This window comes from Chiloscyllium plagiosum, unplaced genomic scaffold, assembly GCF_037043375.1.
Source record: "Chiloscyllium plagiosum isolate Xiang-an unplaced genomic scaffold, Cpla_swu_hap1 HiC_scaffold_11, whole genome shotgun sequence".
Lineage (NCBI taxonomy): Eukaryota > Metazoa > Chordata > Chondrichthyes > Orectolobiformes > Hemiscylliidae > Chiloscyllium > Chiloscyllium plagiosum.
In genome coordinates, this window is record NW_028270149.1 from 21,423,682 (window position 1) to 21,447,714 (window position 24,033).

Consider the following 24,033-nt stretch of genomic DNA (forward strand, 5'->3'; position numbering starts at 1 on the left):
GGTTTGTAGGCTACCATGATGCCAAGAGGTCTGAGTGGTCTGGCAGTCATTTCTGAGATATCTTCAATGTAGGGGAGAGTGGCTAGGGTTTCTGGACGAGTTTTGTCTGCTTGTTTGGGTTTGTTGCTGAGAAATCAGTGGACTGTATTCATTGGATACCCATTCTTTTTGAATACGCTGTATATGTGATTTTCATCTGCTCTTCATAGTTTCTTTGTGCTGCAGTGTGTGGTGGCTCATTGAAATAATGAACAAATGCAGCTTCATTTGTGGGTGTTGCGGTGATTGCTTCTGTAGTTCAATATTTAGTCCATACGTGTTATTTTCCTGCAGCTGCTGGTTTGAAGTTCCCCATTGGCTGTTTGCTCTACTGTGACATCTAGGAATGGCAGTTTGTTGTTGTTTCCCTCCTCTTTAGTGAATTTTATGCCAGTGAGGGTATTATTGATGGTCTTGAAGGTTTCCTCTAATTTGTTTTGTTTCATGATGACAAAGGTGGCATTCACGTAGTGGACCCAAAGTTTGAGTTGAATGGTTGGCAGAGCTGTTTGTTTGAGTCTCTGTTAAGAATCTTGATATCGGAGATCCCATGGGTGTTCCGTTGGTTTGTCTGTAGGTTTTGTTATTGAAAGTGAAGTGGGTGGTAAGGCATAGGTCCACTAGCTTGACAATGTCCTTGCTAATGATGTTGATGGTGCTTGGTGTATGTGTCTTTGGTTCTTCTAATATTGTAGTCAGTGTTTCCTTGGCCAGGTTGATGTTGATGGATGTGAACAGGGCTGTTACATCAAAGGAGATCATTATTTCATCCTGTTCTATCTTGGCTTCTTTGGTGTTCACAAATTCTTGGGTGGAGTGAATGGAATGGCGTGAGTCTTCTATTAAGTGTTTTAGTCTTTCGTGTAGCTCCTTAGCTAATCTGTACGTTGGTCTTCCAGGTAGTGAGACTATGGGTCTAGGAGGTGGGGGTGGGGTGGGGTGTGGAAGGGAGGGTGGAGGGGAAGGGGTGGGGGTGCTCCTGGTTTGCTCAAGGACAGATTCTGAACATGTCCAAGATGGGGAAGATGGGAATGGAAGATGAGACTGCGATTTTCCAGGAGGGACATGGAGTTTTTGGTCCACGGAGCTGATGCAAAAAAGAGGAGACGTCTTCCTAGAGCAGTGGGAGAGGAGGTTATGCCCACTAGCCCTACCAGCCTAGTTTCAGGTTGCCTCCCACCTCCAGAGGAATGCCCAGTACTGTCATAAGATGGTCAGTAACCCTCTCCACCCCACCAGGGTAAGTACCATACTTCTCTCTGCCACCTCACACTCACTGTATCTCTGCTTCTTCACTCATCTCTCACTAAGGTTCATGCTCTACCACTCTCAGTACTGCTTGTAACATCTTCTCTCATTCTCTCTCACACCGCCAACCTTGCCCAAATCTGCCCTAAATGTTGCCATAGTTCACATTGCTCAGACTCCTATCAGAATCTCTGAGTTAAGGAGTTAAAACTGAATTAGGATTTCGTCTTCTGTTTGTTCCCTAGAAGCGCATATTTGAGAATAAATGCATAGCCAATCATGGTTGTGTGTCTTAGCTATAAAATGTTATAGTTACATAATACTTTTAGCACCATAAAACACCCAAGGAACTTCAAAGGATGCAAAACTTGGCAGCAAGCCACACAAGATGATTCTAAGTGAAGGAGGTAGATAATAAGGAACGCCTAAATGAGGAAAGTCAGGCTTAGCAGGGGAATTCCTATGCCCTTGGCGCTACACAGTTGAAGGCATGACCACCAATGGCAGAGCAATTAAAATGAGGAACGCTGAAGGGGTCAGAATGAGAGAAACACCAATGTCTCAAAAATTTGCAGGGCTATGAAATCGGGAGGAGGGATTATGGAAACAGGAGAAGTGATACATATGCCCACATGGGAGAGAAACATGAGGGTTAGCAGCACTGATTTGTGCCTGAACTTGAATCAGTATCTCCAACAGCGGTAAGGATAAGAGCACACAGAGGTTGGCCTGAAAATGTTGGAAGTCCCTGATGTGCCGGTATAAATGCAGCATAGAGAATGCTCAGCAGAAACAAAGGAGATGGTCTATGTAGGAAAACAGCTGAAGAATACATGGCAAAAGGAATGTCACAGTTTTTGGGGCTGGTGGCAGCAAATCAGCACTTGTGTGAAGCCTCCATGAGCAAGCTGGATAAATAAACACCCTGACGTTGAATGGAATGCAGATTGGGGTATTGCTGTAACAGGCCTTTGGTGTCCAAAAGACCATGTCAAAATGAATGGCCTCACAAAGTCACAATTAGTGACACTCCATCCTGCAGCCTAGGACTCTTAGGGCCACATACTTCAGGAAATATATGCCAGTTACACTCTGAGTTCATTGGTTTCACTGAGGCTGGACAGAGCCTCCAAACCTCCCTATTCACAAAAAAATTATGGCTTTTCCTATTCCCAAATGGTTTTCCACATCCATTGCTTGGATAGCAGCAATGCGGTTGTCAGGTGATGCCGAGTTAAATCTTCCTTCTTATTAAACAGCCATTGATCCTGACAATAAACTTCTACAAAGGCAACTTGAATGGGACTACTCAAGGCAGCAGATGTTTGTGGGATTGAACTCCAGAAAGGAATAAGCAAAGACGCAAAATGACAGAAAATCAGTGGAGAAAATATGCACAGCTGTTGTGACTATTTCCTCCGTCAGATTGCCATTTCTGTCAACACACAAAGCTAATGCATTATTAACCTCATTTAACATATGTTTAATCACCCATGCCGCTGGCTGACTGCATGTGAAAACCAGGAGAGAGAGAGGGAGAAACCTGTACTAGTGATGAGGAAGCACAAACACTTAATTTGGCATTTAGAGCCACAGCTCTAATATTGGTACTACACAGACTGGAGAATTGGTCAGGATCTATGCATATTGAGTCACTGAGCGTAAATGGGCTGCAGCTAGACATGGAGAAATAAGAAGGTGACACTAAATTTACTTGCTGTCTCCACCAGGACTGAGATGAATAAATCACAAATTATAACAGCCAAACCATCAAATTTTCAGCCCAGTATCTGAGAATTCTGTTGCACTCCACTGGAATGTCAGTCTGTATTATACACATATCTAATACAATAGGGCATGAGCTCACAACCTGCTCACACAGCGGTGAGACTATTTTTAAAAAATTAACCTTTTTGCTTAAACAACCTGTTCAGAGAAGTTATTACAGACCTGCAGAGCAGGTAAGACTTGGACCTGGGTCTCTTGTAAGGACCACAATCTCAATGCCACAAGAGGACCCATAAAGAAGAATGTCAGGAGTGGGAGGTGAACACATTTCCCCGAGAAAGAGACCAGAATTCACCAGGCTCGAGCCAGGTAAGGACTAACACTTGTTGAGTCTGGAACCTTAGATCACTCAGCCATCTTGATAAGCTGTGAGCTGAGAGAATTACCTACGAAGCTAAATGCAGCCACTTGATATAACAGGAAATGAGAGATAATTAGAAGTCTGCACAGTATCATCTCTGCACCTTATTAGAGCTTGTGATATATCACTTCTGTTAACTTTAATTATGCTAATGGCATAGCTCTCATCTTTGACCATTTAATACCTCCTTTTGTGAAACTAATCCTCAGGCTGGGCTTCAAACAGTAATTGTCTTGTTATTATCTGACCATCTGCACAGTAGATTGTGAAAAGCAACTCTTTGGCTACCTTTATTTTTGGGGGCAGTTCCTAGGGGCAGATAAAAGTATATTTATAAAATAGATGTCTCCAATCATGAATTAATCAATGTTTTAAATACCATGATAATTGCTGGATAGATACACAATTGTTTCAAGCCACACAGACTAGTGTCCAGGTCAATACACTTCAAATATAAAAGCCAGAAACAGTCCTTGCTCTGAGCACAACAGGCATTATTTTGGTCAGAATGGTTTCTTTATTATTGACTGAGCATTGTGAGCCTCATAGTGGAGATCACATGACTATGGCAAACCAGGAAGGACATTTGGACATGATAGCATTTCAACCCAAACATCATCCTAGACAAAAATTAATTACATGTATTATTATGTGCATTATGTGTTACACAAGTTAGGTAATATATATTAATGTTCATATGCATAAGCAGTTCATTATTTTCATCAGTCTCTGCATATTATTGCACACATTGTCGGTAAAGTGTGTGGTCTCTTAATGATATGCATGCATGTCATTGTGGGCTTTTCATCTGAGTGATGGTCTTTCACTGGAAAATGTTGCTCCCACATCATTTGTAATTGGTGTTGTTCTATTTCCATTGTTGGGTTGTTGTGGGCCCCTGGGTATGATGGGTAATCTGTGGACCTGTGTGGCTGATGAATTTATAGCTTCCTGGTCACTGCCTGATATAAGGAACAGCATCTTGAGTTGAACTTCAGCATATGCAGTTGCAGTGGTATAACTAGTTATTCACTTCCACAACGTACAATCAAAATGACAACTGCAGTTTGGGTGAACTTTTGTTGAGAGATTTGAACATTTGTACCTTCACCGGCTCTCAAATGATCAATTCTGGCAATGGTTTAGCAGTCTTTCCAAAACAAAATGTAACTTTCTGCCATTTCACCTTGACTTTGTCACTTACATCTGTTATTACTTCTGGCTTTTTGTTTTGCTATTGGAAGCGCTATTGCCTTGACACGAGACTTTGTATGAGACTATATTTCAAGCCTTCACTTGAGGATTGCCTTGAATACATAGAGTCAAAAAGTTATAGAGGTAAAAACAAGGAGGTAAAAACAAACCAGATTCTAGATTAGAGTGGTGCTGGAAAAGCACAGCAGTTCAGGCAGCATGCGAGGAGCAAGAAAATCGATGTTTCGGGCAAAAGCCCTTCGATTCCTGATGAAGGGCTTTTGCCCGAAACATTGATTTTCCTGCTCCTCGGATGCTGCCTGAATTGCTGTGCTTTTCTAGCACCACTCTAATCCAAAAAGTTATAGAGTCATACAGCACAGTAGAGATCTTTCAGTCCATTGAGTCTGTGCTGACCTAGCTACACTGACCCCAATTTATCTGCTGACTTGCTCCTCTATATCCTTTCCACTAGTTTGTAGTCCATAGAGCGACCATGACGTTTGGCTGTCCAGCTACCCTTATGAGAATGTCCAGACCCTGCTTTGTGGCATCCTTGACCCTGGAACCAGGTCCAAGAGCAGGTCTGGTGATATGTTGAGGCTTTTCTCTCCCCTTCGTCTTTCCATCTTTCTTGCCATTACTCAAATTGTATGGGGGAGAGAAAATTCTAACCAAAGTATCAACTAGAATCCTCTAAATCCTCAAACTATTAATTAGAATTCTTTTACATCTACACACCCTGGTAACATTTTTATTCACTACTTGTCTAAATTCTTTCCTAGTTATTCCCTTGCTCTTTAAGTATTTATAAAACATTATTTGATTCCTTGTATATGCTTTCCAAAAATTTTTAAGACCCTCATTTATCTTTTGTAATATTCTTCTTATGTTCACCCTCACGTTCTTTGCTCTAGGATTTCTGTAGTGGTGGGTTTTTGGCAAATGACATAAGCTTTTAATCTGTCATATCCCACATGTTGGCTCTTAGACCTCTGGGGTTAGAGGTGGGAGAGTGTCTCAATTCGGGAGTCCCACCCTTTTTCTTTGTTGGAATATATTTTTCTAATCCTCGTCCACTCTTTCTTTGAAATGTCTCCCATGAGTTGGACAACCGCTTATATTCAAGTAAATGTTTCCAGACTACCTTTGCCAAATCACGTTGCACCTTTTGTAAATTGGTTCTTTCTCCAGGCTGAAACGTTTATTCGTGATCTATCTTCATTCTTTCCCACAGGTACTCTACATCTGACTGAATTATGGTCACGACCATTGGAATTGCTCTTTCGGTACTTCTTCCACCCTGGTACGAGACCCTGGGGCATTGGCAGCAGCTGAATCGGTGAGGTAGGCCCAGTGCAGACTTTTGCCAGCAGCAATGACAGAATCAAGTGTGGGCCAGTGTGGGACCTGGTGGTATTGGCAGCGATGGTTTAACGTGGTGTGCAATAAGGACTCATGGTGGCAGCAGTGTCAGTGGTGGTGAGATGGCGCTGGGGAATGGCAAGTCTTGTTCCGGTGGTGTGGCGAGGGGAATCTTGGCTGGCTGCTCCAGAGCCGTGGCTGAGCACTTAACAGGAAGAACTGTAAAGTAGAACTTTATTTATTTATTTATTTATTTATTTATTTATTTTTCTGGCTGTATAATTAGTGTTTTAAGATGGCGCCAGAGAATGGCAACACTATTCCCTACACTTTTCACTGCACTTTGTAACAGACTACACGTGACAATAAATAAATTAAATCTGCTCAGCTTCATTCCTTAAAGCAGAGTCAAGAATTGTCCTTTCACTTGCTGACCTTCCTACGTATGAGCTGAATTCATTTTGCACTCAATGCATTACGGTTAAATTCCAAAGGGAATTGTTTGATGTATCTGCTGTTAGGACTGCCAGAGACTGGGTAGAAATCAATGGTCTGCCTTGAAAGATGTGGAGAGCTTCAACGGCAAATTCTGCAGCTAAGATTGACATTTTGCATCGTTATTTTACGCAGACCTGAACTTCTGACTGTTTCCGGGGACATGGAATCCTTCCATCACAGTTCCCCCAGATCCACCTCAGAGCATGATATTCCATTCTATCTTCTTCCATGGGATGTTAGCATCACCCGTATGTTTCGCTTCTCTATTTGCCCTCGAACTGTACGGCTTGCAAGGCCATTTCAGGGGGCAGTTAATAAACAACCACAATTGTGCAGACGTCGGGTTTCTTTCCTTTTAAAGGATGTAGAATCTTAGAATCCCTGCAGTGTGGAAACAGTCTTCAGCCCAACAAGTCCATGTCGACCCTCTGAAGAGTAACTCACCCAGACCCATTCCTCTACCCTATTACTCCTGACTAAGGAAGCCAAGTATGACCTTCGCAGAGCCATTTAAGACAGCCAAGGACCAATACCGATCCAAACTAGAGACCCAGACACCTGGCAAGGACTGAATGACATCATAAGTTCTAAAAAGAGACTGTGTGAGATAGCAGACGATGACACATTCCTCCCAGATCATCTCAACGCCTTCTATGCTCGCTTTGAGCAGAATTTCAGCGGAAAGGCAAAATCAATTCTGATAAGACCTTTCGAACCTATCCCAGCAGCTCACTGCGTCAGAGGTCAGATCAGTTTTCCTTTGTATGAATCTAAGGAAAGCAATGGGACCAGATGGAGTACCAGGCCGTGCACTCAGAGCATGCGCAGATCAACTGGCAGAGGTCTTCTCGGACATCTTCAACCTCTCCCTGCAGCAGGCCACTGTCCCTGCCTGTTTCAAGAGGCCAACATCATCCCTGTGCCTAAGAAGGCTCATGCAGCATGTCTCAATGACAACTCCCAGTGGCCTAACTTGGGTGATCATGAAGTGCTTTGAAAGGCTGATCATAGCATTGGTCAACTCCAGCCTCCCCATTACTCTTGATCCACTCCAATTTGCCTATCGGACCTTCAGATGCCATATCACTTGCCCTTCACTCCTCCCTAGAATATCTTGACATCAAGAACAATTATGCAAGAATCCTACTCAGTTCAGCCTTCATCACTATTATCCCCTCGAAACTGATAACTAAACTTAGTGATCTTGGACTAAGCCCCATTCTCTGCAACTGGATCCTCAGTTTCCTGACCCATAGGCCACAATCAGTGAAAATTGGGGACAATATAGACAATAGACAATAGACAATAGGTGCAGGAGTAGGCCATTCAGCCTTTTGAGCCAGCACCGCCATTCAATATAATCATGGCTGATCATTCCTAATCAGTATCCTGTTCCTGCCTTATCTCCATAACCCTTGATTCCACTATCTTTGAGAGCTCTATCCAACTCTTTCTTAAATGAATCCAGAGACTGGGCCTCCACTGCCCTCTGAGGCAGAGCATTCCACACAGCCACCACTCTCTGGGTCAAGAAGTTTCTCCTCATCTCTGTCCTAAATGGTCTACCCCATATTTTTAAGCTGTGTCCTCTGGTTCGGCACTTACCCATCAGTGGAAATATGTTTCCTACTGCCAGAGTGTCCAATCCTTTCATAATCGTATACGTCTCAATCAGATCCCCTCTCAGTCTTCGAAACTCAAGGGTATACAAGCCCAGTTGCTTCAGTCTCTTAGTGTAAGGTAATCCCCCCATTCCAGGAATTGACCTCATGAATCTACGCTGCAGTCTCTCAATAGCCAGAATGTCTTTTCTCAAATTTGGAGACCAGAACTGCACACACTACTCCAGGTGTGGTCTCACCAGGGCCCCGTACAGCTGCAGAAGCACCTCTTTGCTTCTATACTCAATTCCTCTTGTTATGAAGGCCAGCATGCTATTAGCCTTCTTCACTACCTGCTGTACCTGCATGCTTACCTTCATTGACTGTGTACAAGAACACCCAGATCTCTCTGTACTGCCCCTTTACATAAATTGATTCCATTGAGGTATTAGTGTGCCTTCCTGTTCTTGCCACCAAAGTGGATAACCATACATTTATCCACATTAAACTGCATCTGCCATGCATCTGCCCACTCACCGAACTTGTCCAGGTCACCCTGTAATCTCCTAACATCCTCATCACATTTCACCCTGCCACCCAGCTTTGTATCATCAGCAAATTTGCTAATGTTATTGCTGATACCATCTTCTATATCATTAACATATATTGTAAAAAGTGATAAACGACTCCATTTCAGAATGGCAGGCAGTCCCAGCACGGATCCCTGTGGTACCCTACTGGTCACTGCCTGCCATTCCGAAATGGAGTCGTTTATCACTACCCTTTGTTTCCTATTAGCCAACCAATTTTCAATCCAATCTAGTATTTTGCCCCCAATACCATGCGCCCTAATTTTACTCACTAACCTCCTGTGTGGGACTTTATCAAAAGCTTTCTGAAAGTCCAAGTATACTACATCTACTGGATCTCCCTCGTCCAACTTCAGAGTTACATCCTCAAAAAATTCAAGAAGACTAGTCAAGCATGATTTCCCCTTCATAAATCCATGCTGACTCTGTCCTATCCTGTTACTACTATCCAGATGTGCAGTAATTTCATCCTTTATAATAGACTCCAGCATCTTTCCCACCACTGAGGTCAGACTAACTGGTCTATAATTTCCTGCTTTCTCTCTCCCACCTTTCTTAAAAAGTGGTATAACATTAGCCACCCTCCAATCCTTAGGAACCGACCCCGAATCTATTGAACTCTGGAAAATAATCACCAATGCATCCACGATTTCCCGAGCCACCTCCTTCAGTACCCTGGGATGCAGACCATCAGGTCCCGGAGACTTATCAACCTTCAGACCTAACAGTCTCTCCAACACCAAATCCTGGCAAATATAAATTCCTTTAAGTTCAGGTCCTTCAGCCACTGTTACCTCAGGGAGATTGCTTGCATCTTCCCCAGTGAACACAGATCTGAAGTACCCATTTAATTCCTCTGCCATTTCTTTGTTCCTAGTAATATATTCCCCTGTTTCTATCTTCAAGGGCCCAATTTTTGTCCTAACCGTTTTTTTGCCTTGCACATACTTAAAAAGCTTTTACTATCCTCCTTAATATTCTTGGCCAGTTTACCTTCGTACCTCATTTTTCCTCTGCGTATTTCCTTCTTAGTAATCCTCTGTTGCTCTTTAAAAGCATCCTAGTCCTCAGTTTTCCCACTTATCTTAGCTATGTTATACTTTTTCTCTTTTAACTTTATATGTTTCTTTACTTCCCTCGTCAGCCACGGCCGCCCATGCCTCCTCCTGGGATCTTTCTTCCTTTTAGGAATGAACTGATCCTGCAACTTCTGCATTATACACAGAAATATCCTCCACGGTCATCCCTGCTAAGGTATTGCACCATTGAACTTTGGCCAGCTCCTCCCTCATAGCTCCATATCGTCCCTTACCAACAAGGCCACCCCACCCCCTCTGCCCGTCGGTCTGTCCTTACGATAGCACATGTAGCCTTGAATATTCATTTCCCAGGAGAAAGTGAGGTCTGCAGATGCTGGAGATCAGAGATGGAAATGTGTTGCTGGAAAAGCGCAGCAGGTCAGGCAGCATCTAGGGAACAGGAGAATCGACGTTTCGGGCATTAGCCCTTCTTCAGGAATGAGGAAAGTTGGTCCAGCAGGCTAAGATAAAAGATAGGGAGGAGGGACTTGGGGGAGGGGCGTCGGAAATGTGATAGGTGGAAAGAAGTCAAGGTGAGGGTGATAGGTCAGACTGGGGTGGGAACCCTCCAACCACAAGGGATGAACTCGGATTTCACCAGTTTCCTCATTTCCCCTCCCCCCAGCCTGTCTCAGTCAAATCCATCAAATTCAGCACCGCCTTCCTAACCTGCAATCTTCTTCCCGACCTCTCCGCCCCCACCCCAGTCTGACCTATCACCCTCACCTTGACCTCTTTCCACCTATCACATTTCCGACTTCCCCCAAGTCCCTCCTCCCTATCTTTTATCTTAGCCTGCTGGACCAACTATTCATTTCCCAGGCCCTGTCCACTTGAAGCCACGTCTCAGTTATCCCACAATATCGTATCTGCCAATTTCCAAAAGAGCCTCAAGCTCATCCATCTTATGTCTAATGCTTCGTGCATTCATGTATAGTATTTTTAATTTGTTACTGCTCTCACCCTTCCCATCAACCCTTATTTCACTCAACCTTACAGCATGATACCTTTCCGAGTTTTCTGCCTCATTGATACAGTTGTCTTTCTTGACTTCTCTTATTCTAACTTTCCCTTCAATTTCCTTTTTAAACATCCAGCTTGTCCCCTCCCCCCGCTACTTAGCTTAAATGTAGCGGCTTTGCAGTAGAAAACCTGCCTGCCAGAATGCTGGTCCCTAACCTATTAAGGTACAAGCCGTCTCTCTTGTAGAATTTATGCTTACCACAAAATATACCCCAGTGATCCAAGAAATCCTTGCTTCCTTGAACCACACGTTCAAGTCCATTATCTCCCTGTTTCTGGCCACACTAGCCCGAGGAACTGGAAGCAAACCGGAGATAACCACCTTGGACGTCCTGCTTTTCAGCCTTCTTCCTAGTTCTCCGAAGTCTCGCTGTAGTATGTTCCTCCTCTTCTTCCCGACATCATTTGTGCCGACATGTACCACCACCTCTGGCTCTTCACCCTCATCCTTGAGGATTTCCTGCACTCTGTCCGCGATGTCTTTCACTCTAGCACCAGGAAGGCAACACAGCATACTTAAATCCCGTCTGCTGCCACAAAAACACCAGTCAGTTCCTCTCACAATGGAGTCCCCTATTACCACGGCTCTGTGCGATGTCTGACTCTTCCGCTCTGCCTCTGCGGCAACTTTTGATTGCCAAACTTGGCCGCCTTGCGAACTGGCAGTGTCACCAGTCTCTGTTTCCAAAAGCTTCAACTTGTTCCTGACAGGTATTTCTCCCGGGGTCTCTTGCACCTGTCTCCTCTCCGCCTTCCTCATCTTCTGCTCTCTTCTGGCATGATTGGTGTAATAACATCGCTGAAGGTCTTGTCCAGAAAGATCTCGTTCTCTCGGATGAGCCTAAGGTCTTCGAGTTCTTTCGCCAACGCTGCAATATGCTCGGTCAATTGCTGAATGTGCACACATTTTCCACACATATACGAGCCAGACACACCAGAGTCGCTGACCTCCCACATCAAGCACGTCGCGCACTGAACCAGCTGGCAGTCATGTCTTCACCCTCTTCAACTGTGGTGTAATCACTTCACTCAACCTCCTTGTCAAAGATTCCTGAGCTGAAGCCTCACTCTTCGATCTAAACTTCCTTAGACCCTCTTTTTGTGACATGTCTGTGGACTCTTAATTAAGGTTAGAGGAGGAGGGAGGGAGGGAGACCCTACTTTGTAGGACCTGGGGTTTAGAACACACCCACTCTAATAGCAATCACTTACCTTCCCGACCGGCTTTGCGCTCCGACTGAACTTCTGCCCAGCTCCCGCCGCTCTCTGCTGCGAAAAGACCGTTGGCGTCGAGGTAAGTTCTTTATATAGCAATCATTTACCTTATATTTCATCTCTCTAACACTCAACACTGGAACCCACAGGGGTGCGTACTCAGCCCCCTACTGTACTCAATGGAGACCCATGACTGCATCACCAAATACCAGACTAATGCCATTTACAAGTTCGCTGATGAGACCACCATAGTCAGTCAAATCTCAGATGGCGACAAAACAGACTACAGACGGGAGGTGGAAGACCTGGAAAAATGGTGCACTGAGAACAACCTAGCTCTCAATGCTGGCAAAACTAAGGAACTCATTATTGACTTTTGGCGGGATGTTACTCATGCCCCCCTACACATTCACAACACAGGGATGGAATGAGTGGAGAGTGTCAAGCTCCTGGGAGTGGTCATCCACAACAAGCTTTCTTGAACGCTTCATGTGGACATACTGGTTACAAAGGCCCAACAATGTCTCTTCTTTCTCAGCCAGCCGAGGAAATTTGGTGTGATGGAGAATACCCTTGACAACTTTTATAGATGTACCATTGAGAGCATTCTGTCTGGCTGTATCCGTACCTGGTATGGCAACTATACCATTCAAGATCGGAGACAGTTACAGAGAGTGGTGAACTCAGCCGGACAATCACAAAGGACTGCCTCCCATCTATAGAATCCATTGCCAGCATCCACAAAGATCCATCCCACCCTGGCAATGCTTTTCTACAACTTCTACCATCGGGGAGAAGGTACAGAAACCTGAACACATGCACCAGCTGCTTTCGCAATAGTTTCTACCTTACTGTTATGCGAATACTGAATGGACTCTCAAACTCCTAATATCTGCCTGTACCTGTGCTTTTGTTTTTGCTGCTGTTTACCTATTATTTACTTACCTATGCTACTTAACTCTGATCTGCCTGTATTGCTTGCAAGACAAAGCTTTTCACTGTGCCTCAGTACGCGTGACAATAAATTCAATTCTGTTCAATGAATGCCCCTAGCCCATACATCCCTGAACACTACGGGCAATTTAGCATGGCCAATTCACCTGACCTGCAATCTTTGGATTGTGGGAGGAAACTGGAGCACCTGGAGAAAACCCACACAGACACGGGGAGAATGTGCAAACTCCACACAAACAGTCACCCAAGGCTGGAATAAAACCCAGGGGTCCCTGGCGCTGTGAGGCAGCAGCGCTAACCACTGAGCCACCGAGCCACCCGGGGTTTTTGCAACAATCAATGCTGTTTTAATGGTCACTGGTATTGAGACTAGCTTTATAATTGCAGATTTAGAAATCGTGAATTCAAATTCCCACCCAGGGCATGAGTGTGGGCTTTGCGATTACAATCCAGTGATGTACCAGCACCTTCCCTATTTGCATTCTTTCATCATAGAGCAAAAGCAGGATAACTACAGAATGCAGCAATTGTGTGTCAGGCAGCATTTAAGGATACTGAATCACTTAAGATAGAGTAATATTGACACAACATAGCTCATCTAAGAATCTCAGTGAGGAGAAATCACCAAAAAGGCAATGGGGTATAACTGATACCTACTTTGTGATGGCCGAACTTGTATGTGACAATTTGAGTCTGACATAGATTGGAAGCTGTCATGATACAGTGTCCTGCTGTCTGATTTTAGTGTCTCAGGTTCTGCTGTACTTAATAAAAACCAGTTGAGCTCACAGACAGGTAGTTCACTGATTCAAGCACTTCCTTTCTTACTTCTTGCCACACCAACCTGTGATTACCGCCTTCAATCAGAACATTTTAAAAGCTGTGCTCTGAATTCCTTGCATTCCAGCACGTTACTTGATTTTTACACTGGGTTAAAGGTCATTGCTGGTCCAATGGATATTGTTTCCGCCCACACTCCCAGCTCCACACCCACACCAGATCCCAGATCCCAGCTCCCAGCCCTGCCGGGTTTTCACCATTCCCCCTGACCTCCCCCTCACTGAGGACAAACAATCAGCCCTCAGCAAAGGACTCACTTTCATCCCCCTCCGTCCACGCATCAATGAATTTAATACACGCCGTGACGCCGAACAATTCTTCCGTCGCCTCCGAGCTTACTTTCACAATCAGGACTCCCGCCCACCTTCCGAGGACCCCTTCGCCCACCTCCAACACACTGCATCCACCTGGACACCCCGCACTGGCCTATTACCTGCCCTCGACCTCTTCATTTCCAACCGCCGCCGGGACATTAACCACCTCAACCTGTCTACCCCCCTCCCCCACTCCAACCTCTCACCCTCACAACGCGCTGCCCTCCACTCCCTCTGCTCCAATCCCAACCTCACCATCAAGCCAGCGGATAAAGGGGGCGCAGTGGTAATCTGGCGCACTGACCTCTACACCGCTGAAGCCAAACGCCAACTTGAGGACACCTCTTCCTACTGCCCCCTCGACCATGACCTCATCCCCCATCACTCAACCATCACCTCCCAGACCATGCAGAACCTCATCACCTCAGGAGATCTCCCACCCACAGATTCCAACCTCATAGTCCGGGAACCCCGCACTGCCCGGTTCTACCTCCTTCCCAAGATCCACAAGCCTGACCACCCTGGCCAACCCATTGTCTCAGCATGCTCCTGCCCCACTGAACTCATCCCTACCTACCTCGACACTGTCCTATCCCCCCTAGTCCAGGAAATCCCCACATACGTTCGAGACACCACCCATGCCCTCCACCTCCTCCAAGACTTCCGTTTCCCCGGCCCCCAAAGCCTCATCTTCACCATGGATATCCAATCCCTCTACACCTCCATCCGCCATGACCAAGGCCTCCAAGCCCTCCGTTTTTTCCTCTCCAGACGTCCCCAACAGTACCCTTCCACCGACACACTCATTCGTTTGGCCGAACTGGTCCTCACCCTTAACAATTTCTCCTTTGTGTCCTCCCACTTCCTCCAGACCAAAGGGGTAGCCATGGGCACACGTATGGGCCCCAGCTATGCCTGTCTCTTTGTTGGCTATGTAGAACAGTTGATCTTCCGTAATTACACCGGCACCACTCCCCACCTCTTCCTCCACTATATTGATGACTGCAGTGGCGCCACCTCGTGCTCCCACGAGGAGGTTGAGCAATTCATCAACTTCACCAACACATTCCACCCTGACCTTAAATTTACCTGGACCATCTCTGACACCTTCCTCCCCTTCCTGGACCTCTCCATCTCCATTAATAACGACCGACTTGACACTGACATTTTTTACAAACCCACCGACTCCCACAGCTACCTGGATTACACCTCTTCCCATCCTACCTCTTGCAAAAATGCCATCCCGTATTCCCAATTCCTCCGCCTCCGCCGTATCTGCTCCCAGGAGGACCAGTTCCACCACAGAACACACCAGATGGCCTCCTTCTTTAGAGACCACAATTTCCCTTCCCACATGGTTGAAGATGCCCTCCAACGCATCTCGTCCACATCCCACACCTCCGCCCTCAGACCCTACCCCTCCAACCGCAACAAGGACAGAACGCCCCTGGTGCTCACCTTCCACCCTACCAAGCTTCGCATAAACCAAATCATCCGCCGACATTTCCGCCACGTCCAAACAGACCCCACCACCAGGGATATATTTCCCTCCCCACCCCTTACCACCTTCTGCAAAGACCGTTCCCTCCGTGACTACCTGGTCAGGTGCACACCCCCCTACAACCCACCCTCCCATCCTGGCACTTTCCCCTGCCACCGCAGGAACTGTAAAACCTGCGCCCACATCTCCTCCTTCACCTCTATCCAAGGCCCTAAAGGAGCCTTCCACATCCATCAACGTTTTACTTGCACATCCACTAATATCACTTATTGTATCCGTTGCTCCCGGTGTGGTCTCCTCTACATTGGGGAGACTGGGCGCCTCCTAGCAGAGCGCTTTAGGGAACATCTCCGGGACACCCACACCAATCATCCACACCGCCCCGTGGCCCAACATTTCAACTCCCCCTCCCACTCTGCCGAGGACATGGAGGCCCTGGGCCTCCTTCACCGCCGCTCCCTCACCACCGCTCCCTCACCACCAGATGCCTGGAGGAAGAACGCCTCATCTTCCGCCTCGGAACACTTCAACCCCAAGGCCTCAATGTGGACTTCAACAGTTTCCTCATTTCCCCTTCCCCCACCTCACCCTAGTTCCAAACTTCCAGCTCAGCACTGTCCTCATGACTTGTCCGGACTTGTCCTACCTGCCTATCTCCTTTTCCACCTATCCACTCCACCCTCCCCTCCCTGACCTATCACCTTCATCCCCTCCCCCACTCACCCATTATACTCTATGCTACTTTCTCCCCAACCCCACCCTCCTCTAGCTTATCTCTCCACGCTTCAGGCTCACTGCCTTTATTCCTGATGAAGGGCTTTTGCCCGAAACGTCGTTTGCACTGCTCCTCGGATGCTGCCTGAACTGCTGTGCTCTTCCAGCACCACTAATCCAGAATCTAGTTTCCAGCATCTGCAGTCATTGTTTTTACCAATGGATATTGTAATAAGTTGACCCAACTCCACTGTGTCTCTTTAATTATTAATTAGCACTTAATAGCATTTCTCATAACTGCTTGAATGCACATACTAACAGCATCTGGAAGGAAGGAAGGATCTAAATGTATTGGAGCCAGTTCAGACTATATTTGTTAGACAGTTGCACAGAATGGGGAGGGTTATCTTCTGTAGCAACTTGAATTCTGAAGAGTAAGAGGACACTTGAGTGAAACATGTGCGATCTTGAGGGACCTTGATAGTATAGATGTGAAAAGGATGTTTCCACTTATAGAAGGATTTAGAACCAGGGGTCACTGTTTACAAATCGCTAATTTAAAACTGGAATAAGGCAACAGATCCCAGAGGATTGTGAATCTTTGGAACTCTCATTTTACAATGTTGGTGGAAGCAGAGCTCTTTAATATACTTAAGACAGATTTTTATTAAACGAGGGGGCGAAAGGGCGAGGTGACACTAGGGCTTGGAGGTTGCAATGAGATTGGCCATCATCTTACTGATTGAGGAAGCAGTATAGAGGGGTTGAATGGCCGTCTCCAGCTCCTGATTCAAACCTTTCTATCTATGTGCACATAGTGTAGATAAAAAGGAGCTGCATCCTTCAGTGAAAGGGTCAAGAAACCGAAGAGACTGATTTAAACCAAATATCCAAAGGCTAGATAAGAAAATAAAAAAAATTAACACAGCAAATCAGCAGGATCAGGATTGTACATCTTGAGGATGTGATGTAGGAAGATTCAATCATGTCCTTCCTCCCAGCATTTCAGTTCGATGGGACTCAATGAATGGCAGAGAGTTGATGCGGAAACAAGGATCCCTCTTCTGCCATGTAACCACTGTATGATTCTGCGAGATTACAAAAATAAGCCTCAAGAAGTGAGATCAAAGAAATAGTATTGTAAAGGAGTGGCAGAGGAGCGTTTGCATTCGGTGGAGATATCACTTCTGTAGATGTTTCAGGAAAGGTAGGCTAGAGATTGTGATAAACCAGTCCTTAGGGTAAAGGTCACAGCGGGGCTTAGAGTTAAAGGGTTTGGCACTATTACAGAAAATCTGAAGAAAATGGGGGTGGGGGCATTGTTACCTGAAGGGCTGGGAACAAGCACCTAGCTCATCTTGGCCTATGAACAATGCTAGAAAAGCACATTCCAATTAGCTCTCCTTCATTGGTGCGGTCCTCAAGTCTTTAAATCCAAATGGCTATTAAAACCTGAAGCAGGCAACCTTTCTCCCACCTTAGAATAATTACTAATTTCTTGCAAACTGGTTAGTTAGTTGCAAACTGCTGCAGTCCAACTGACCATGTACTCCTTTATGACAGTTTGGAATCAGATTTTAAGAAATAAAATCTCTCCTCACCTCTTGAATTCTTCCTCAGTTTTAAATGATCTTACAGAAATGACCATGATCTTTAATAACGTCTGAGTGCTGCACTGATAGCAAACACTAGGACTGTTGTGTCAAATTACTTCTGAATATGTCATGAATTTCTGACAGTTACTTTGCATGAATTTATGATTGAGTTCCTGGTCCTGTTTTTCAATAATTTGTAATGCTTAAATGGCATCCACTTAAGACTATATATCAGATTTAAGTCAATGTAATTTTTGGACTTTAACACACCTCGATAAGCTGTTAATAATATATTTCTGGGCACATTGTTGAAAGCAGGAAAGAACAAAGAGAATAACAGACATTTTGGTCACATGAGTAATTGATATGGACTCCAAGTGAAATCCAGACAAATAAAAATGACGATCTGCAGCAACAAATCAAGAGGAAAGGATGTTGCAAATCATTAATGAGTACACAGAAGTCGTCAGTAATCTCTACTCTTTTTCCAAATATTCTAAAGAGGTCAGACCTAGTCTGGATCCCCACACGAAAACAAGCTGAAAGTGTATACAAGTTAGGAAGGAATAAAGATGTATCTTTTAGGCTAAAGATTGCTTTTATATGGGCAGTCAACTGTTGGAAACCATGGGCTTACAAATAGCAGAAATGCTGCTAACCCTGTAAATATGGGATCACCAGAGCCACAGAGTCAATGGGCTGCAAAGAAGGATAGTAGATAGGTACCTGACAGGGCAAGAATTAAGAATGAAGTTCACCAAGGAAACAAAATGAAACCCTAAGCCCACACAGGTCATGGTGAGAGAAATTAAAAATTTAGAGAACAAAATGAGGACTCTGTAGCCCTGATGAAGGACTTTTGTCCAAAATGGCGATTTTCCTGCTCCTCGGATGCTGCCTGACCTGCTGTGATTTTCTAGCACCACTCTGATCTTGATTTGGAGTGAACAGATGAAAAACTCAACAAACAATCAAGGTATTTTTCAATGTATAATTTCAGTTACATCACACTGTACACTTTTGCTATAAATTCTGTGTCTTACAATTGTGTCCTCCACAGCCACCTGATGGAGTAGTGCTCCGAAAGCTAGTGCTTCCAATTAAACCTGTTGGACTGTAACCTGGTATTGTGTGATTTTTAACTTTTAACACTCTAATCTTGACTCTAATCTCCAGCATCTGCAGTACCCACTTCTGCCTTGGGTAAGAGAACTGATATTTTTGTGTCTATATTTTTCGGTGCCTGCCTAATTCATTGTTTCAGCCTGTTTCTTTATTTTACAAGGTGACTGGATGGAAAAAGTCATTTCCTAAAAAAAAAATCACACGCAGTTAATGACAAATGTCACTGTTAAGCACATGGTCATGAACATGAGGGTGGCTCACAGAGCAAGCATCACATGCACAGAGAATGCTGGAAAAACTTGTCAGGTTTGTGGCTGTTTCAGCCACAACTATTTCTCCAAAATATTGAAGATGTTTTCATGAAGAGCTGCTTTCTGCTCTCTTACAGAATTGGAAATAAGATCATCAGTTTTGCTTCCAATTTCCATCCTTCTCTCACTTTCACCTGGTCCATCTCTACAGCCTCAAGGTCTCAATGTGGCATTCCACGTCTTCAGTTTCAAAATGTCATTGAAAACATTAACTCCCTTTTTCTCTCTCCACAGATGTTGCCAGTTGAGTTTCTTGGGCCTTCATCTTGTTTTAGATTTCTAGCATCTGCAGTATTTTGCTTTTATATAAGCGTCACATGATTGCAGTGCAGGCATCCAGAGTTTTCACAAATCTGTATTGATCAGAGAAAGATCATATTTTTTATTTGTTTTGTGGAATGTGAGCATTGCTAGCAAGGCCAGAATTTAACCATTTCTAACTGCTCTTGAGAAAATGATGGCAAGACATGCTATTTAGCTGCTGCAGTCCATAGGGAGTAGATATGCCCAGTGGGGTGTTAGGAAGTTCCAGGGATTTGATCCTGTGACAGTGAAAGAGCAATGATTACAGTTGCAAATCAGGATGGTGTTTGGCTTGAAGGGGCACAATATGCATGTGGTGGTTTTCTCATACATTTACTGCCCTTCTCTTCCACAGAGGGAAGTGGAGGCTGGGTCATTGAATATGTTCACAGATGAGTTAGACCGATTTCTAATTGACAAGGGATTAAAAGACAATAGCTGACAGATAAGGAAGTGGAGTTAAGACTAAAAATCAGATCAGAATCAAAAGTTAATTGTATGTGGAACCAGGCTTAAGAAGCTAAAACCACTCATCTCTGTGTTGCTGTTTCGTGCAATCTTATATTCAGTTTTCATTTATAATTGAGCAATTATCATTAAATCACTTGTAGTGCCATAATTTGCTGCATCTGTTGTTGTTACCCTGTTGTGGCATTAATAAGTAGGTACTTCATACCGATACAACTTTGTTTTTAATTAATATAATATTCAATGGTGCAAAATCATCACTCTTGAAACCTCAAGACATTCCTGGCTTCAAATGGCTCTAAATATTATTTTTCTCACACATCATTACTTCACTTATTATTAGCACCTCTTTAGTATTCCCCAGGCCTCTGCCCAATATGATTATAACAGGATTAATTGATAATGTAACCAGTGATTGTAACATTCCCTGTCGGATCATTAGTATATGATTTAAATGGAAGTACAATATTCACATTCAAATAAATTAATTTGTGAATGCCTTTTTTTTCAACATGCAAGAATAAGTTCTTGAATTATTTAAATTGGACTTAAGAAAATAATCATTTAGATTTTAAACATTTGAATCATAATTTAATACATTTGTTTCCTTTAAAAGTGCTGTTTATGCCCTGTAAATTTCTACAGTTCAAAGGAATAATATGTATACAAAAGAAACTGTGGTCAGATGAAATATGTCATCTATAATATTATAGGTTTAGTTCTATGATAAATCGGAGAAGCTGGGGAGGTGCACTGTCGTCAAATTTGGAAACAACCCAAAATAGGTGGCAAGACAGTTTATGAGACGGATGCAAAGAGTTTCCAGAGAGATCTTGATAGGTTAAGAAAGTGGACAAAAAGTAGACAAAAGGTATAATGAGGGAGAATGCAAAGTTGTTCACTTGGAAGGAAGAATATTACTTAAATGAATGGAAACTGAGAAACCTGCAACACAAATGGACTTGAGGGTACTTTGCACAAAACTCAAAGCTCACACACAGGTGTAGCAGATAATCAGGAAGGCTAATGGAACGTTGGCTGTTATTTCAAATGGGTTGGAGTATAAGAGTAGGGAAATCTTACCGCAACTGTACAAGGTGCTGGGAGACCACATCTGGAATACACTGAGCAGTTTTGGTCCCCTTATTTAAGGACATGCATTGTTTCATTGTAGGCAGTTCAGGAAAGGTTCACTAGGATGATCCCTGGTACGGAGGGATTGTCTAATGAACAAAAGCTCAACAGGATGGAGCTCACTGAAATTGAGAAGAATGAGAGGTGATCTCATTGAAACATGACAGGATAGGATGTTTCTGCTCGTGAGAGAGTTGAGGACCAGAGGACATGGTCTCGAATAAAAGGGTACAGCTTTAACACTGAGATATGGAGGACTTTGTTTCTCTCAGAGGGGTAAGTGAGTCTTTGTAACTCCTTGCCATAGAGAGCCATGAGGGTTGAGTTCTTGTCTATATTTAAGGCTGAGAGAACTAGATTCTTGATCTGTAAGGGAAATTATGGGGAAAAGGTAGAAAAATGGACTTGAGGAAGGTTGGATCAGCCATGACCCTATTGAATGGTGGAGAGGGCTCAGAGAGCAAATGGTCTACTCCTGTTCCTAATTCTTATGGTCTTATTGTCTTAGAGTGTGAAATCATGGAACCTTAGCGTACATAGGGAAAACTGGTCTCTTTGCTGAAGAGGTCAAAACCAAAGGATGGCACATGAATTTGTTGGGCAAAATGACCAAAGGGTAAATAGAAAACAGTTTTATTTTTACAGTGAGGTATTAGGATCTTGAATACACCGCCTCAGAAGCTGTGGAAGCAGATTTAATTGCACCATTGAAAATGGGATATGAAACTGAAGATAAAAAAGATTTGGCACAGTGGAACTAGTTGACTTGCTCTCATATGTTTTCAGTAGCAATGTGATGGGCTGAATGGTCTCCTTCTATGTAATAATCATTGTAGAATTCTCAGATTATATTGTGATAATACGGTGGCTGGAAGAGGTGTGTTTTGTCCTTGTTTCTTTTAGAGAGCGCGATTAGGGGACAGGTGCTGAGTCGTCTATTAGAAGTTAGATAATTTGTGAAGCCTTGGGTTTTTGTTTTTAAAAGTTTGAACAATAGAAGCAGCCTGATTAGGTGTGGGCAAGCCCCCACCCACAGAACCAGGGATTTTTAATTTTTAGTTTTCAGCAGCAGTTGCTGTTGGGGTCTGGAAGAAATGGAAGCTATTTTTCCTTCTCTAAGTCACAGTCAAAAGGTGGGGGTTCTCTTTCTGGGCTGCTGGATTGCAAGTGAGACAAAATCTGTTTGCTGGATTTGCCTTTTGCCAAGTGTATGTTTATGGAATGTTACTACATTGGAACAGTTAGTTAGGAACAATTACTGAATATATTATTCTGTTAAGTTTTCCAATAGAGTTAAGTTATTCTGAATTCTTATTTTTATTATATTTTAAGTTGTGTTTGAATCAATTGTTTTTTGCTTAATAGCGAGTACTTTAATCAATCGAATTGCATCTGGAACACAGCACCTGAGACTTACCTTTAAAATGCAAAAAAGTTAGGGTCGAGTCTACCTTCTTCATATATTTTAAAGGGGTCTGGTCTGGTCCATAACAATTCATATAACTATTGATGGCATAATTGTTTGGTGTGTTTTAATGTGGGCTTGGACAATACAGGGTAGAAAAGCCTCCAGTTCAATTCTTCATAAGTTCAAGGAGAAGAGTAACACAAAATAGTGGGTAGATTTAAAAAAAAAACAATTTGCCAATGAAGTGTTGGTTGGTTGCTTTGAATACCATTTTTGATCACACCCCAAAAACATGAAATGTACTGGTGTTTAGTGTCAGCACAGAAAGCACAAAAATGGACTCAGGGCTGAATAGTATGGTTCCCTGCCAGTGAATAAGTCCAGAAATATTTGATCGCTTGTACTATTGAGTGTCCAGTTAAAGGTCTCTTAAGCATGTCAGCCGATTGCTGCAGGGATTAATCAGAGTTCCCACTGTCTGTGAACTCTGCTACCACTCCTAGTACCCACCCACCACTGAGCACTCACCTTGTTCCTGGATCCCTGAACTGTGGGATGGCTTTTCCAGCAATGGCCATGGCATTTTGTGTGGCACTGCCCAGCATATGAGGTGGCAGCTTCTGAGTGACCAGCAGATCCAGTCAGGAGGAACTTTTGCTCCCAGAGACAGAATTCCAGATGAGGATATTTTGGTGGCCTGTCTGATTGAAGGATGATTGAGTTAATTTTCCTTAAGATGCAGAATGAGCTTCTCACCAGCTTTTTAGTTGGAAGGTGTAGCCCATATCACAAAGGGAAGCAGCAGCCAATGCTACCAGATGTTCGACATGACGAAACTGCAATTTCCACTTCAGTGGCTGTAAAGTGCCTTGGGAAGTCATGAGCTTGCGAAAGTCGCTACTTCTTCCTCTCTTTATTGCAATGAACTGGAGCAATATCCTGGGCTATGAAGCAAATAAGCAATGATTCCCTTAAATCCAAGTTCCCAGGTGACAGCAGCCACTTAACTTGAAATACTACAAAGTTGCTATGAAACTATAACTCAGCAAGGGGTCAACACTTTCAGGGTAAAAGGGGCAGCATTAAGAAATATAAATAAAAACAACAGCAACAACACAAACGATGGCTTGAGCTCAGAACAATGATGCACCTGATGTGATAGTGACCTGTTTTTCTTAGGTGTTGAGGGTGAGGGGCCATGTGGATCTATTGTGCATAGTGCAGATGGAGGGATGGGGAAATGCCACTGGTACTAAGGATGGCATAGTGGCTCAGTGGTTAGCACTGCTGCCTCACAGCATCAGGGACCCAGATTCAATCCCAGCCTTGGGGGATTGTGTGGACTTTACATGTTCTCCCCTTGCC

At 44.0% G+C, this 24,033-nt stretch overlaps 1 pseudogene; it reads right to left on the reverse strand.

The window, feature by feature from the left end:
* Window positions 1-236: 236 nt before the first annotated feature.
* Window positions 237-23,246, reverse strand: LOC148148769 (uncharacterized; annotated as a pseudogene).
* Window positions 23,247-24,033: the final 787 nt, after the last annotated feature.